This window comes from Canis lupus, chromosome 3 (assembly GCF_011100685.1).
Source record: "Canis lupus familiaris isolate Mischka breed German Shepherd chromosome 3, alternate assembly UU_Cfam_GSD_1.0, whole genome shotgun sequence".
Classification (NCBI taxonomy): domain Eukaryota; kingdom Metazoa; phylum Chordata; class Mammalia; order Carnivora; family Canidae; genus Canis; species Canis lupus.
In genome coordinates, this window is record NC_049224.1 from 13,075,195 (window position 1) to 13,092,710 (window position 17,516).

Genomic DNA, 17,516 nt, shown 5'->3' on the forward strand with positions numbered 1-17,516 from the left:
ATGACTTCTGCCTTCAAGAGGGGTCACTGAAGAACAATTTGTTTTTTGCAGTAGCTGTGCTGTTACCACCGGCAATCTAGATATATTTTAAAATCTGATTGCAAAGAATGATTAGAAACGAAGGGAAAATAAATGTTTTGATTTTCTAGTTTTGCCTAGTGTTTTTATTTTATTTTTTTAAAGATTTTATTTATTTATTCATGAGAGACCGAGGCGGGGAGGGGGGGTGCTGGGCAGAGACACAGGCAGAGGGAGAAGCAGGCTCCATGCAGGGAGCCCGAAGTGGGACTCGATTCTGGGTCTCCAGGATCAGGCCCTGGGCTGAAGGCGGCGCTAAACCTCTGAGCCACTGGGCTGCCTTGCCTAGTGTTTTTAAAGTGAAAAGGAAAGATTGCTCCTAGGTCTGGCTGCAGACAAGGAAGTAGGTAGAAGAGACCCCTGTTTGCTAGGAAGCCTTCCTATAAGCTAGACGTGTTTTGCTTCCCTTACTCATTTCCCTTAGGTTTATGGCTTTCCATCCTTGGGACTATGGGTCCATGCAAAGAGCTCAGTTCTGACTCATACACTCTTGAGACCAACAACTAACTAGTGCTGTGTGAATCATCTCTCTTCCTTGTTTACAGTCCTTGAGGGTTCCTTAGCGCCAACAGGATGAAGTTTAGATTCCTTAATATGCCCTCCCAGGACCTGCAGGATTTGTCCTAGGCAGTCCCAACTGCAGCTTTATGCCTTCAGGCGGCTGTGCCCCAGTCATGCCCCCCTGCTTTCAGACCCTGGGATACTCTCCACTCTTCCCAATTCTGCTTTTGCTCATCTCCTACTTCCTGGAATACTCGTTCCTTTCCTTTCCCAAAGTGCTAACTTCCCGCAGCATTGCATCCTAACTGTGTACCACCCATATAAAGTCCAAGATTCTCACATCCTGATCCTAAATGCAGTTTATATTTGAAGAAACAAGGCTCTGGCATCCCAAAAGTAACTAAAAGCATTTCAATCTTTACTGCAATCCTCTTACTGCAATTGAAAAATGCCTGAGTGGGTGCACAACCTGAACACTCAGCAAAATATCTTAAACATCCTTTCTCTTTTTAACTTACTTCCATTGTCTCCCCCATGTTTCAAAATTGCTTCTATAAACTCCCCCCAAAAAACAATCAGAAGATGTTATTTTGTCTTATTTCTTTTCCTTGTTTCCTTCTGCAATGATATAATTCTCCCTAGAGGGTCCAATGGAGGTGGAATCATTGTGCATACTAACATTCTTTGATCCCTGTTATACTGTTTATCTGTACCCATTACTAGACACTGTGGTGAAAAGGGTCATTTCAGTCTTATTCACAGAACTTGAGATTATGCCTGGCACATAATATGTCTTCAATAAATATTTATGGAATGTATAAGAATACATTATTGGGGTTTTTTTTTCCAGGCTAAACTTCCCTCTTGAAAAGATGAAAGAAATAGACTGGACAATTTAGAAGGACACCTGTAATTGAAATGGTTTCGGATCATATAAGATCAGAAAGTTAGGAGAACTGTCTAAACACTCCATGGTACTAATGCTATCGAATGCTCTCATAGTTGATAATGATGGAAATAGATAAAGCCATAGAACTTACTATGTATTAGAAACTTGTTTTTAAAGATTTTGCATAGGGGCGCCTGGGTGGCTCAGTGGGTTAAGCATCTACCTTCAGTTTAGGTCATGATCTCAGGGTCCTGGGATTGAGCACCTCATGGGGCTCTCTGCTCAATGGGGAGTCAGCTCTCACTCTCACTCTGTGCTCTCTCTCACATAAATAAATAAAACCTTTTTAAAAATACTTTGCATATATTTGTTCATTACACCCTTATAAAGTAGGAAATATTCTTTTCTCCTTGTTATAGGAGAGGAAACTAAGGCCCAGAGAGGTTGAATAATCTACCCTGGGTTACAGGGCTGCTAAATGACACTGTTAGCATTTGAATCATTTGATTTCAATCATTTGAATTGTGGTTTAGTACTTCTAGCCACTTCTCTGTATCTATGCTTTGCTATATACAAAACCAAATATGTCATGGAATTTAGAGTGGAATGTTTGCATATTGATGCCTTGGGGTGGGGGATTGAAATTATATTTTTAAGTGAGTGATTTAATATCTGAAGTGATAAAAGTAAATCTAAAATACTTTAGCTATCTGTTCTTCAGAGCGTACTTGGAGAATATAAAAATAATACTAGCCAGTCACAAATGGTTATATACTACACATTCACATGAAATGTCAGAATAAGCAAATCTGTAGAAACAGAAAATAGATTAGTAGTTGTTTAGGGTTGGTGGGGGTGTTGATTACGACAGGGGGGTAGCTAGAGGTCTTGAGTTTCTTTTTGAGGTGATAAAATTGACTGCTGATTGACACGTCTATTAATATACTAAAACCAGGGGGATCCCCTTAATATACTAAAACCAGGGGGATCCCCGGGTGGCTCAGCGGTTTGGCGCCTGTCTTTGGCCTGGGGTGCGATCCTGGAGTCCCGGGATCGAGTCCCACGTCGGGCTCCCGGCATGGAGCCTGCTTCTCCCTCTGCCTTTGTCTCTGCCTCTCTCTCTCTCTCTCTATGTCTATCATAAATAAATAAATCTTAAAAAAAAGAGTTTAAAAAAAATATACTAAAACCACTGAAATTTATACTCAAAACAGGTAAATTGTATATAAATTATATTTCAACTAAGCTGTCATAAAAAAAGCTCTCATATAAACCTCGTCCTTAACATGAGGACTATCTGTAATTTCAAAAGAACACTTTAAGATCTTTCTATAAGGATGGTCACTTACTCTTCTCTTCACTCATTTACATTTGCAAACTCTCCAAGAGATTTTATTCTTTTTTCTTTTTTTTCTCCAAGAGATTTTAAAGAGATACTCATAGCAGCAGTCATTTTGTTACTTGGCAGATTCATGATTCATGTTGGTCAGCCTCTTCACAAGCAGGAATGAACTGCAGGAAAATTACCCTTAGCCCTTTAAAAATGGTTATTACAAATAACTTATTTCCGATATTTTAGGGGTATTTGTTCTCAGAAAATTTTTATTAAATATGAAATTGATTTTCTAATAAAATTGTGTTTTGGAATAATTTTAGATATACAAGAAAGTTGCAAAGATTCTCTGTTCAAAGTAGAGTTCCCAGTTTCTATTTCCCCTATTGTCACCATCTTAAATACAGCGATACGTTTGTCAAAACTATGAAACCAACATAGGTATGGCTATAAAGTAAACTGCAGACTTCACATGAATTTCACCTTATTTCATTAGTGTCCTTTTTCTGCTTGAGATTCCAGTCTAGGAAATCACACCATAGTCATGTCTCCTTAGTCTCTTCTGGGGTCTGTGACAGATTTTCCTTGTCTTTCACAACCTTGGCAGTTGCGGAATATTGGTCAGATGTTGTGTACAATGTTCTTAAATTTGAAAAAAAAAACATCTGATGTTTATCTTATGATGAGGCTAAGACTATGGGTTTAGGGGAAGAATATTACAGTGATAAGCGACCTTATCACATTGTACAGAGGACTCCTGATGTTCACATGATTTACCAGGGGTGATGTGAACCTCCATCACCGGGGTAAAGTGGGGTTTGCACGTTTCTCCACTGAAAAGTTGCAATCTCTCCCTTTCCATACTTTGCTCTTTGGAAGCAAGTCATTAAGTCTACCCCACACTCAAATTATTCTTGAATGTAAAAATTATTCCTATTTTATTTGTTTTAAATGTAATATCCATTTGTAAGATTTTCAAGACTATTACAACTGACAGGGATTCTCTTTTTCTTTATCTAATACTAAACTTTAAATTTTTTAGATTCAAGTACTTTGGAAAGCTAGATATTCTAAATTATTTTTTTTTAATTTTTAATTTTTTTTATGATAGTCACACAGAGAGAGAGAGAGAGGCAGAGACACAGGCAGAGGGAGAAGCAGGCTCCATGCACCGGGAGCCCAATGTGGGATTCGATCCCGGGTCTCCAGGATCGCGCCCTGGGCCAAAGGCAGGCGCCAAACCGCTGCGCCATCCAGGGATCCCAATATTCTAAATTAAATGTATAAGGTAGTGTGACTGCTGCTTTCTAAGGGGTGAAATGTGAGTTTGTATAATTCTATATAAATAGTTACCTTTTTAATGATGTCAGAGAGTAGAAAACACTGTGAGAACATCCCTAACTTTGTGCCAAAGGACAATATGGGAGTATAATTTTTTATAATCTTAGAGTAGAAAGCTCTCTCTAAAATGACACAAAACTTAGAAGCCCTAATGGAAAAGATTAATAAAAGATTAAAATAATAAGGAAAAGGGGGAATTCCTGGGTGGCTCAGCAGTTTAGCGCCTGCCTTCTGCCCAGGGCGTGATCCTGGAGTCTTGGGATCGAGTCCCATGTCAGGCTCCCTGCACGAGCCTGCTTCTCCCTCTGCCTGTGTCTCTGCCTTTCTCTCTGTGTCTCTCATGAATAAATAAAGTCTTTTTAAAAAATAATAAGGAAAAGGCTAAGAAAAGATTATATTAAAACTTAAAAGTTAAAAAAAAAAAACTTAAAAGTTCTTCATAGAAAAAAATGTATACATAAAAACAATATAAACATGAGCTTAAACCAATAATTGAACCAAAAATCCAGTAGGAACATCACAGAGGATACAAATAGAGAATTCACAGATAAAGAAATATAAATGGCTTATTAACATGTGGAAAGATGCTCCAATGTGATTCAAAATAACAGATGCATATTAAAACCACAATCAGATCCCTTTTTATCCTATTAGGTTGAGAGAAACAAAACTGATGAACAATACATGGCACTGGCAATAGTATAGAGAAGAAACAGCTCCCATCCCACGTCGCTGATGGGAATATAAACTGATCCAACAACTTTTGGTTGGCAATTGGGCAAACATCAGTCAAAGATGTCATTGGACATACCTTTGCACTAGCGATTCCATTTTTAGGAATGTCTCTAACAAATGTACTTGTATATATACATGTACAAAGACACACAAAAAAACTGTTCATTGCAGCATCATTCATAATGGTGAGAAACTGGAAGCCAGCTAAGTGGTCACCAGTAGGGAAGGGTTAAGTGCATGAAATAACCATATAATAGGAAAAAATGCAATCATTTCAAAGAGAGGTTTCTGTGAGCCAATGTGGACCATCTTGTAAGATGTATTAGTAATTGAGAAAGGCAGTGTGAAGAATCCGTAAAAAGCATTCTAATGTTATGTAAAAATAAAAAAGATATGTTTTATGAACTTTCTATGTAACCACAGATATATTCCTTGTGCTGGCTATTTCTGGAATGATACATAAAAGGTTATAAACAGTAGTTGCCTTTGCTGAAGAACGTGGGAGATTAGGGATGTGAAGTGGGGAGGAGGGTTATCTTTCACTTCTATTTTTTTATTATTCTACTCAGTTTTTTAAAAATATACACAGCATTTTTTGTTCAATTGCAGTTCCAGATGACCAATACATATTATATATTAAGTGCACATATAATTTACAGATTAAACTTTAGCACTTAGAGTTTCTGAAATTTTTAATTTTGCTTTCTTGAAATAAATTGTGCTTCTAAAGATCACTTTCCAGAACTATAGGAGGAAAAGGGAAAGTTTAACTGATGGCCACACTCTCTGTGTTGTGAACCAGCACAAGAAAAGTTGTAATAAACATACTGTCCCCTCTTCCACCATTTTTTGGAGTAATTCTGAACCATGGATTATTTCTGCTCCTGTGAGTGGTTTGGCTTTTCCACTGAGGGTATGTTTGTGATGATAGGTAGAGGGGATATTGGGTGGTTTGTTGCTGCCTAAGGCCATATACAGAGCTAGGAAGGAAAATCCACAACTCTGTTAACAGCTCAGTTCTCCATACTGCAAGCTCAATGGTACCCTACTGGTTTCATTATATTGTGTTTGTTAATTAGATCCAGTTCAGACTCCAAAAGCATTGGTTGCACAAAGTCATTCATCAAGGGGGACTTGTTACTCAAATCGACATCACATAGTTCTGTGGTGAGAATAGCCTTCTTGCAAAGAAGCATCTTTGCTTTGTAAAACTTTTGCTTTAATAGGATTTTTACTTATATGAATTTTGGGATATTTCCCAAGAGGTATCAGTTTGGGTCATACTAGCCAAAATCACTTTTATGACTAGATCGGTTTCTTTTTCCTCAGTGTTCTGGGTTGTGTCCCTCCAAAAAGGATGTTGGAGTCTCAACCCCACACCTCAGAATCCAACCTTATTTAAAGATAGGGTTTTACAAAAACGATCTAGTTAAGATGAGGTTATTAAGGTGGGCCCTTGTATAGTATGATAAGCGTCATAAAAAGGAAAAATTGGGACATCGATATGTACACAGGGAGAATGGCATGTGTTGGACGTGCTGCTATAAACTGAGGAACTGCCAAGAAGCTAGGACAGCAGTCTTTTTTTTCTTTTTACAACAGCAGTCTTAAACAGATCCTCCCCCAGCACATTCGGCAGGAGCATGGCCCTGCTGCCACACTGCTTTGGGACATGCAGCCTCCAGAAATGTGACACAATAAATTTCTGTTGTTCTAAGCCAGTCTTAGCTAAAGTGGTGGGCCACCCTAGCAAACCAATACATTTAAAATGGGGAATATTGAAAGTATAAAAGACTTCAGTTCAAAATGAGCTCAGGCCTTCTCTGGTTTCTTCCTGTCCTAGCAAATGTCCCTGGTGAATGTGAATTCTGATTGTGGCATTTAGTCTAGAAAGAATAACTACCTTTTCAATCTAGGTTGTGTTTCTACAACATTCTAGGAAGAAAGTTTAAAAATACCACTTTTCCCTGGGAAAGCTAATCCATCTTTTAGGTTATATTTCCTGGTTTGGGACCTTCTTGTGCAAGTTGTTTCTCCTTCCCCTCTTTCAAAACTCACTTTCAGAACTTGTCTGAAGACTCACTTCCTCATGGGTCTTTCCAGGCTAACTCTTAACAGAATATGGTCACTTGGCAACACTCGCGAATGCCCCACGGTGCCAAGTTTATGCTCCTGACCTAACCTCTTTATTTCTCACTGTGCAGTGAAGCTTTAGCACTTAAGTTAGAATCGTTGTATATCAGTTTTCTTTGAATGGTAAAGTCTTTGAAGGAGGTTTCCTTCAATAGGTGCTAAGAAATGTAACAGTTATGATTTATAGAGTACTTATCCTGTACTTCTCTGCCCTGTGAACCTGGGGAAGGACACACACACACACACACACACACACACACACACACATTCATGGTCACACAGAGCCAGGAATTCATCACAGGCCAGACTGACTCTGCAGCCCTGGATCTGGGAGTTGTACTCAATAAAGATGGCCAGTTAAGCCAAGTCTGACTAATCCAGCAGTGACTTTACCCCCTCTTGCTCACTGATCTACCCCCAGGGCCTAGAAGAGTGGGTAGGTGCCCTATTCATACTTTTGTTGCAGGAGTTGTTGGTACCTCCGTACGAGTATGGCCATCCTACGGGAATAGAGACAATCATAGGGGAAGAAACTTCTCTAGACGAGTGGGTTGAACCATCTAAAATTGTCTGTATTCCAAATTTTTGACCTACAGAGGTCAAAAATACATACAGTTTAATCTTATACAATTGCTAAAAAGGATTTAATATTCAGCCTTTTGCTGCTTGATTTGTTTTTAGAAAACAGTTTGTTGGTCCCATGTCAGGGAATCTCACACCTTCCCTCTGTAGCCCTTGGTTTCTGGCAAGGACAATGCATTACTGTGTCTCTTTCACTACCTATTCCTGACCTTTGTGGCTGTCTGATAAAGCAACATTTTGTTTCAATTGGCACAATTAAAGCTCTTCTCCCATGAGAGGCCACTGGTTGCTGGGACTGGGACTGGGACTGCAGCCTCTCCCAGAATCCATTGTTTATCATGCCTCTTACATATTTGTAAGTCTAGGGCCCAAATATCCAAGTCCTTCTCCTTCTCGTCTGCTTTGTGGCCTAGATCAAGCCACCTTTGCCACTGTGGTTTCTGCTCTGATAAGTCAGTCTGAGGCCAGTGGATAAGCGTGTCTGAAGAGTCTACATTATTTGATTCTATCTCTCCTCTGTTGCAGGTCCTGGATTGATCCTCTGATTTTCTTAACCGCTCTCCAGCATCCTCTTTATGGGTCTCCCATCTCATCCAAAGTTGGAAAGGTATAGTTACCTTGCTGTGTGAGGTGCAAGAAAGGGCCTGAGTCACTAACTGCCACCTATGATTTCCACCCACCTCCCTCTGTTCAGCCCATGTCCCAGCTCCAAATCCTGAAGCTACCAAGTGCCATGCCCCCTGCCCCCATCAGTAGCCTCTCTGCAGGCATGCAGGGTGCCACTCCCTAGGCTGGGAGAGTCACTTCTCACCATTCCACTTCCGCTTCCCATTTTCCATGAATGTGTCGGTTTCAGATCTGTTCATTGTCTCTTGTCCCATTCTCTTTAATCTTGTGGGTTTATAACTTGCCTGTTTGTTTTAAATTCACTTACTCTTCCTTTGGTGGGGTTTCAGGAAGAAGAAGATATTAAGACTCGGGTTTAATCTGTGTGTAGATCAGAAGGTCATTGCAACACATTTTTAAAAATAATAGCCCTGCAAGGTATGGATTAGTAGGCTCGTTTTACAGATAAAGATACTGAGTCTCAGAGAGATTCAGTTAATTGCCTGAGAGCTCACAGCTAGGTATCAGAGCTGTGATTCAGACCTATATTTAACTGAGTCTAAAGCCCATGTGCCTCAGCAGTAAAGAATCCTACCTGCCATAGTTACCTGAACAGAGGACAGGTACTGCTGTCAGGGATGGTCCTAAGAAGACACACGATTTGGGTCAAGCAAGATCTAGACAGCCTGGAGGTCTCTTCCATTTCTGGTTGTAATGTCTCCCTTTGTTTTGTTTCATAATCAAAGCAAGTGGGTCACAGAGATATTTTTAAGCAAAGATAATTGACTTAATATCATTTTAGCTGAAGCATTAAATAATGCTCAGTTAAAACCCTGGGGGAGAGACATAAAGCAGAAGACTGAACTGAGTAATCCATAGTACCTAATTATAAATCTAGCTTCAGATACAATCAGCCCATGGTGATATACAAGGAGGAAAATACATGTTTACGTGGCACCTCTCTGAAGCCTCCACTTAAATGCCCTGTGTCATAGAGCCTGCTCACTTATAGCATTTGGCCAAAATCACTGAAGGAATGAATTATTTACCATTTGCTTAAGATTCACACTTGAGGGGCAGCCTGGGTGCCTCAGTGGTTTAGCACCGCCTTCAGCCCAGGGTGTGATCCCGGAGTCCCGGATCCAGATCCGAGTCTCAGAGTCATACGTCAGGCTCCCTGCAGGGAGCCTGCTTCTCCCTCTGCCTGTGTCTCTGCCTCTCTCTCTCTCTGTGTCTCTCATGAATAAATAAATAAAATCTAAAAAAAGAAAAGATTGACACTGAGCAGTATTATTTTGGACATGTCATCATTTTGCTTATATTAAAATGATGAAATGGAAAATAGAAGATGTGATACCTGGGGGCATGTAGGTAGCTCAGTTGGTTGAGTGTCTATCTTCTCCTCAGGTCATGGTCCTGGGGTCCTGGGATGGAGCCTGAAATCAGGCTCCCTGCTCAGCAGGGTGGCTGCTTTTCCCTCTCCTTCTGACCTTACCCCCTGCTCATGCCCTCTCTATCTCTCTCTCTAATAAATAAATAAATAAAATCTTTAAAAAAAAGGATGTAATACTTGAAGTATTTCAGAGAAAAAGCTGGAGCCAGAAGTGTTGGTCACAATGAAAGGCTGAATATTTTATCTTTCAAGAGTGCACAGTTATGCATAGTATAAGCTCTTCTATGACTTTATTCAGGTGTTATCAAGAATAGGTTAATAAATGAATAACTTATTGTTATGTCAGAATTAAGGTACAAGAAAGATGAAGAGTAGGAAAAAATAAGAAGCGTGACCTGAATCTTCAAGTATATGGCAACATATTGGAAAAGAGAGGCTAACCTGAATAAATGAGAAGAGAACAGTTCAAGAAGACTCCTTTATGGAAATCCTTAAAAGCTACATCAAGAATCTTAGACCTTCCCTAATATTATTTTATTATACATTTTGCGTTTGTTGTAAAAATAATTAAAACATAAATCGGGAAAATAAAACTGGGATAAAATTACCCCCAATCCCAACACACAGTTGATTTATTGCTATATAGCTTTATTGACAGCTCTGTAGTGTACCTGCTATTTTGTAAACACATTTTCCACATAAGATCTTAAGCATTTTTCAAGGACAGTAAATATGTATCAGAAATATTTCAGGGAGATCAGAAAAGGAAGAGAAAAATGTGGGGAAGTGATTGGCCAGGTCTCACAGTAGGTGGGGCTCTGTCCAGGAGAGTGTGCAGGATTTAGATAGCAAGGGGATGAGACTTTCCAGAAAGAACAACAATGTAGAAAACTGCAGGGAAGGGTAGAGAGCATGGTTCACGCATGCCCCAGTGAGAAGACCTCCCTCGGGGAAACAGCTGGCTTCCCCTGGAGAAAGGTGGGTAAGGCTAGGACAAGGTAGGCAGATGAAGGGAAGGTTCAGGATGACTTTTCTTCCTCTGCTCTGAACACCGAACAGGGAGGAAAGAGTTTGAATGGTAGCCCACAGCCAAATGGGGATGCCTTTCCCCATGAGGAGAATGGGCACAAGTGATGTGCAGTAGTGAGAAGAGGGGTTTTCTATTTATGCTATAAATTTGTCAAGACTCTTTTGTTGCTAAACAAGAGAAAAAGCCACTGCTCTAGGTAAAACAAAAAGAAGGGTCAGCTCCAAGGATATAAGGGGCCTCCCATAGCTAGAGCTGAATGCAGCTGGACCTCACGAGATGGCAACTCGTTGCTAGAGGGCTGTAAGCAAGCTGGCCTCCTCCGTGTCCGCCTCGCCTTTCTGCGTCCCTTGTGGGCCTGCCCCATCTCTCTTTCTCTGCAAACTGGCTAGCTGCACAGTGAATTCCCACAGTGCATTTTAGGTCTACATGCTCCATGTCACATTTATGCCACTTAGAAAGTCTTTCTCTGTCTCCCTCTTGATGTCTTTGTCTGGTCCCCAGTCTCCAATGAGGAAGGCAACCCTGTTTGGGTCAGTTCAGGCCAGATCTACCCTTGGTTCAGTCAACTGTGGGATGGCAGGAACGGGCCAAGTAATGGAGCCCTACTGGCCCCTGGAGGAGGAAGGATGGGAATGGGCTGGGACAACATTCCAGATGGTCTTCTGTATGTGCTCTCAACTCTCCCCTTTCCAGAAATTAGTGGATCTCTCACATACTGGGTTTTAAAAAATCAAGAGCATGCAAGTGCCAGAATGACTTTGAGTATTATAACCAAAGAGATACCTTTTTCTCAACAAAAGGAAAGGAAATCTGGACATATGATAAGCTCACAGACCACTGAAGAGCCTCTCAGAAAGAGCACATTGTGCTCGTGTGCCAATCTGAGCCTGAAATAGCAGAAACATAGAGGAAAATGGAAAATAAAACTCAACCCCACACCATTAACTATGTAACATGACCTGCAACAAGTAGATCACGAAAGATGACCAATGGGAGATGACGTTAGGTATATGTGGATCTAGGGGGTCAAAATCCCCCAAGATCCCCTCAAAATCTTGCTCTGCATGATGGCTTTGATTGCTTGGTTAAATCTAACCCAAGTACGTCCTATTGTGCAGTTTGGGCGTGGTGGTAGAAGCCTGGGTGAGTCATGTTGATGACCAATTGTGGTTTCTTTTTTCTCTACCGTGAAGAAATATGGCTTGCTCAGCGTATCAGCCGAGTCTAAATACCTTCAGGATATGCTACCAGAGACAGTTATTAATGGGTGAAAGACATACTGAGAGAAGAAATGAGGGCAAGGAAAATTTAGATGACTACTTTGAGTGGGAGGATTGGATTGGGATATAGAGAAAGGATAAGATCATTTGAAAATCTTCTATATCACAAGAATGTACTAACTCTTTTTAAGTAAAAGTTGATTCCCATGAGCCACTTAGTCTCAGTAAATTCCAGACTGAAACAACATATTAAAAGGATTGATCTGGCTGTGTTAAGAATTTGAAGTGAATGGTATGCTGTGCAGAAAATTGGGCTCCTAAGACTTCAGTGTAGACAATTAACTCAATAAAGTGGTATTTGTGTGGGGGAGGTTGAGTGGAAGTAAAAGAAAAACCAGCCAGAGTTTGTGGTATAACTCGATTTTCAGAGATACTTTGCCAGGCAAAATATTAAACTGTATGACTCAGTTTCTTGTGTTGCATCCAGGTCTGAGGGGCCATCAAGAACTTGTCACTATCCTAGGATGAGGACAGCTATAGGATGATGGGTCTGGTGTATTTATTACCATGAATACATCATCCCAAACTTGTTTTCTCCACTCCCTAGCAAAAGATGGAATTGTTACAATAATCAGCCTTTCTCTCAGCACAAACACACATGAAACAAATATTTCAATCATGTTCCTATTTCCTAAGAAGATGGGGAAGGCACCCATTCTTGGAAAGGAGCAAATCAAGGCAAATTCTGGCTTCCCACTCAGAGATATGGGTCTGGATCAGGGCTTTCCTAGAGTACTGCTCACGTGGGGATCACACTATGGTCTGGTGAACATCTGGAATGCTGAATGGGAACAGATCTAAGAATTCATCAACTGGTTAGGAGTAAGGTCCAGCCAAAAATGGTTTGCCTCTGTCCAGTGGATACTCTGGGGTTTAAAATTTAAAAAAAAAATTTTTTTTAAAGTAATCTCTATACTCAACATGGGGCCTGAACTCACAACTTGGAGTTCAAGAGTCACATGCTCTACCAACTGAACCAGCCAGGAGCCTGGAGTTTAAAATTTTTAAATTAATAGCAATAATAAATACAATATGATAATTGCATTTAAGTGCAATATAATAGTGGCACCTGGGTGGCTCAGTTAGTTAAACATCTGACTCTTGATTTCAACTCAGGGTCACAAGATCAAGCCCTATGTGGGGCTTGATGCTGTGTATGGAGTCTGCTCAAGATTCTCTCTCTCCTTCCACCTCTCCCCCCCCCCTTCTGTCTCTGTCTCCAAAAGAAATTAAAATTAAAAAATTAAAATACATATGCAATATAATAATTGTAACCAGCACACTTATCATACAGGAGGCACTATGACAAGTGCTTTAAATCAGTCTTCAGAATAGCCCTATGAAATGCATATTCAATTTTATTATGCGCAGGTAACAGATGAGAGAACTGAGTTTCAGGGTGATCAAATAACTTGCTCAAGGTTATATAGTCAGTAAGTGGCAGAGCTGGGACTTGAACCCAGCTGTGTGGATCTAAAGCTTGAATGCTTTTCCCTTGAATGCTTTTCCCACTATGCTGTGTTGCCAAAATGTGATGGCCTCCAGGAAATGGAAGTGATATTCACCTAGGCGTTTACTTGGCTCTGTCCTTTACTTCTCTATAGGAATTCTGATTGAACTGTGTATTTATGTAAAAATACACTCCTAATTCTTTTTTAAAAATAACCTTGGAATTTTAGAACAGTTTCAAATGTATACAAAAGTTGCAAAGATAGTATAGAAGGTTCTTATTAGTCTCCTCTAGTTTCCCCTATTGTTAACATAATATATATATATAATATATTATATTATTTATTATATTATATTATATTATATTATATTATATTATATTAATAATATATATTATATATTATATTATATTATATATAATATATAATATATGTATTATATTATATATAATATATATATTATATTATATATATAATATATATATATTATTACCATGGTACATCTGTCACACCTAATGGACCAACACTGATGTGTCACTATTAACTAAACTCCATACTTTACTCTTATTTCAATTTAATTCTTCTTCTTTGATGTCCTTTTTCTGTTCCAGGATCCCATCCAGGATACCACATTGCATGCGGTCATCATGTCTCATTAGGCTCCTTTGTACTGTGACAGCTTCTTAGACTTTTCTTATTTCTGACGACCTTGATGCTTTTAAGGAATACTGCTCAGATGTTTATAGAATCTCCCTCATTTTGGGTTTGTCTGGTGATGTTTTTCTAGTCTTGGGGTTATGGATTTGGGGGACGAAGGACCATAGAGGTGAAGGGTCATTCTTAGAACATCATATCAAGGATATATACTATCAACATGATTCATCACTGAGGATGTTAATCTTGTTCATCTGGTCATTTCTGTGCTGATTTCCTCCACTGTGAAGTTACCTTTTTACACTTTTCCATATGATTTGGGAGCAAGCCACCAGATGTAGACCACACTCAAAGGGGGTGAAGAGTTAAACTCTTACCCCCTTGAGGAGAGACTATCTACAAAAATTAGTTGGAGTTGTTTTGTATGGGCTATGTGTCTTTTCTCTCTTATTTACTTATTCAGTCATATGTTTATGTCAGTATGGCATTACATATTTTCATTTTATACCATATGTTATAACCTAATACTGCATTATTTATTTTGTTGCTCTGATTTTTCCAGCTTTGGCCATTGGGAGGGGGAGGTCAGCTCCTGTTTCCCTTTGACATGCTTCCAGCATTTTGTTTTTGGACACTCCCTTACTTTCTGGCACTACAGAATGCTCTAGGCTCAACTTGTGTATACTCTGCCCCAGCAGTAGAATTAACCATTTATTTACATGCTGATTCCTTCTATTGGAAAATGGTATTAGAAACTAAGATCTGAGGGCTAGCTTTGATTATTGCTACTGGGGTATCTTTGCTTCTAGGACAGAGCTCAAGGCTAGAGCTGGGAAATATATGTATATATGAGCCCATGTTTACACACATATCTATAATTATTCCTGTATCCATCCATCTGTATATTAAGCTTAACATGAGCTCATGTGAGGTCTCCAACTCGAATCCATACCACAAGTTTCATTCTAGACTTTTCCCTTGCTTATCTGCAATTTTCCACTCCACAAGTAAGAAAACTGGATCCTATCATCTGCTATTATTTATTTGTTTGTTCAGTTCTAGCTTATTCATACAGTAGTTTCAGAATTCTTAATCTTTACTACCACAAAAAACAACTTTATCAACAGGACAATGTTTATGTGAAGTTCCCTTTGTCTTTATTCTTACAGTCTCTAATCAAAATGCTGTTTTCCAAAGTTACCTAATTCTTTTTAACCATTATTTTTCATTATGAAAACTGTAGTTTTATTGTTGAATATTTGGAAAATAGAGTAAAATTTAAGAAATCTTCCATTATTCTGTATTAACCATGGCTAACTTTTGGGTTCTTCTTTCCTCCTTTTTCTTTATGGATATGTGTGTATAGACATCAATACAGTTATCTATATATATTTATCTCCCTACCTATAGTTCTCCCCATAAAAGTCTATCTCTGTATATCTTTTTAAGCATCAAATGAGCAATGTAGTTAATAGTGACTATACAGAAGATTTAGAGCAGAAAATAATTCTAGTATATTTCAGTGCAGCTAAAATATTTCTAATAATTTCTGTCTGGTGATATAACTTCATATTAAATAAAACTTACATCCTTTAAGTTGTCTAGGTGTCAAGCTAATCTCAGATCTATTAATATGGCCTGAATAGCAATCACATCAAGACTTTATCTGTCTACAGAATGCTGTAAGGGCAACTATTCTGCTTTATTGATAAAAAAGGATCCCTGAGCTGTTGATATCCAAATATTAGACAGCAAAGAGAGCATACTTCTGTAAGAATTTTGGCTCCTGGTATGTGCTTGCTCACAGATGAAGACAATCCACTAACCCAAAAAGGGGGACTACAGAGGAAACTCCAAGAAAAGTTAACTTTTTCTTAAATGTGGTTTCATATATCCTTAAAAAAATGGATGAATGTTTGGTTGAGATTTTAAGTATCTAATACGTAGAGTAAATAGAGGTCACTGTGGCTTCTATAATTCTGGGATAGATTCTAGCGCTTAACTACTTTGATCACAACTGTGGGTTCAGAAGCTTCATGGTCAATCCTTCACTTTTCTTACACCCTCATTGACTCAGAGTTATGTTTGCCTTTACTGAATGAATAGGATGAATAAGTCCAGAAATAGGAGTTATATAATGTTAGTATTGACTTATTGACACTGGACATGAAGCAGGACCAAGAGCCAAGATGTGGATTGGAAACCAAAAGATGAAAAAGCTCCCAAGAAGACATGAGGCACCTCCCAGACCCAGTGTGTCCAGTGGAAGGCTGTTACTTTATGGTAATAATAATTCCTGTAGCTGCTATAGTAGAAAGACAGAGATGAAAAGGAGAAGGGATTTAAAAATGTTGCAGTGGTAAAAGATTTGTCTGCAACTTATGTATGCTTTATGGGGAAAGAAACTCTTGGAATTAGATGGAGCTCATATAAAATATTGAGGCCCATGATGAGCACAAGAGACCCACGGAAGGTGAAAGTCTCCTAAGTGTTGTTGATAATGACATGAATAGATTCCTGTTGGCAGATTAAGTGTCCTGATTATGTTCTTTTTGGGTATACCAGAAGAGAGTGGTTTGAGCTCACTGATCACAAGATAAAGGAAGGAGGAAACCTAAGCTGCCTTACATAACCTCAACCTGGTACACTTTGGCACAAAATACCCACGTATTTAGGGAGATCTCAAGGATCTTCTGAAGGGTGTCAAAGGCTTTTCCAAAGAAAGAGAAGAAGTCGATAATAAGGCCACTGCATACAGCTGTGCATTTTGTATAGTGCATAAAAACATGCAGATGAAGAGCCCTACCTCTCCTTTGCCAAGCCCTTCGCCCTGCCTGAGACTTCATCCAATCAGAGAAAATGGATTTTTCCAGCTGGTTCTCCCAGAGAGGAAGCTTTTCCAAAATTCGCATTAAGGCTTTACAAAAGATAGTAGTGGCCCAGGGGTTCAGCCATTTTTCTCCAAAGCCAAGCCACATTTCTCCTCACACTGTGAACCCAGTATATAAGGCCAATCTTTAAACCCTTAAATTTACTTAAATGAACAGAATATTATGTATTTCTTACATTATAATACTTTGCTAAAATAGCAACATTTATTTACGTGGCAAAGTATATTATTTTATCAAAAAGAATGTCAACTAGTTACTAATAAATTTTTTGTAAAATGAGAAAATAGCTCTTTTTCTTTTACTGGGTTTATTTAAAATCTTTAAAAAGATTTTATTTTTTAAAGTAATCTCTATACTTTAACATGGGGCTTGAGCTCACATCCCAGAGATTAAGAGTCTTATACTCTATTGACTAAGCCAGTAAGGCAGCCCTATTAGGTTTATTTTTAAAGTTATTCTAGAGAGATACCTTTGCCCTAACTCTCAAAGGTTCATAAAGCCGGGCCCATCTTCATCTACTTAATGTTACTTTATGGTTCTAAAATTCCTCTGGTTACTGATCTGATATCAGTTCACCCAGGCAAGTTATTTGCAAAATGTGTCCCAAGAAGCTGAATTCATT

General features: G+C 39.0%; 2 long non-coding RNA genes across 6 annotated transcripts in view; one reads left to right on the forward strand and one right to left on the reverse strand.

Annotated features, from left to right (window-relative positions):
- The window catches only part of LOC111095126, a 72,965-nt gene that overhangs the window by 2,628 nt on the left and 52,821 nt on the right, over positions 1-17,516 (reverse strand). For 4 of the 5 annotated variants that reach the window (XR_005356645.1, XR_005356643.1, XR_005356644.1 and 1 more), the window contains one exon: positions 3,285-3,443. The exons of the other annotated variant lie outside the window; for it this stretch is intronic. This is a non-coding gene — a long non-coding RNA (uncharacterized LOC111095126). The remainder of the gene's footprint in view (positions 1-3,284; positions 3,444-17,516) is intronic. 5 annotated transcript variants of the gene reach the window in all.
- LOC119871095 lies at positions 7,953-15,599 on the forward strand. The gene is made up of 2 exons (XR_005356650.1): positions 7,953-8,199; positions 13,961-15,599. It is a non-coding gene; the product is annotated as an uncharacterized LOC119871095 (long non-coding RNA).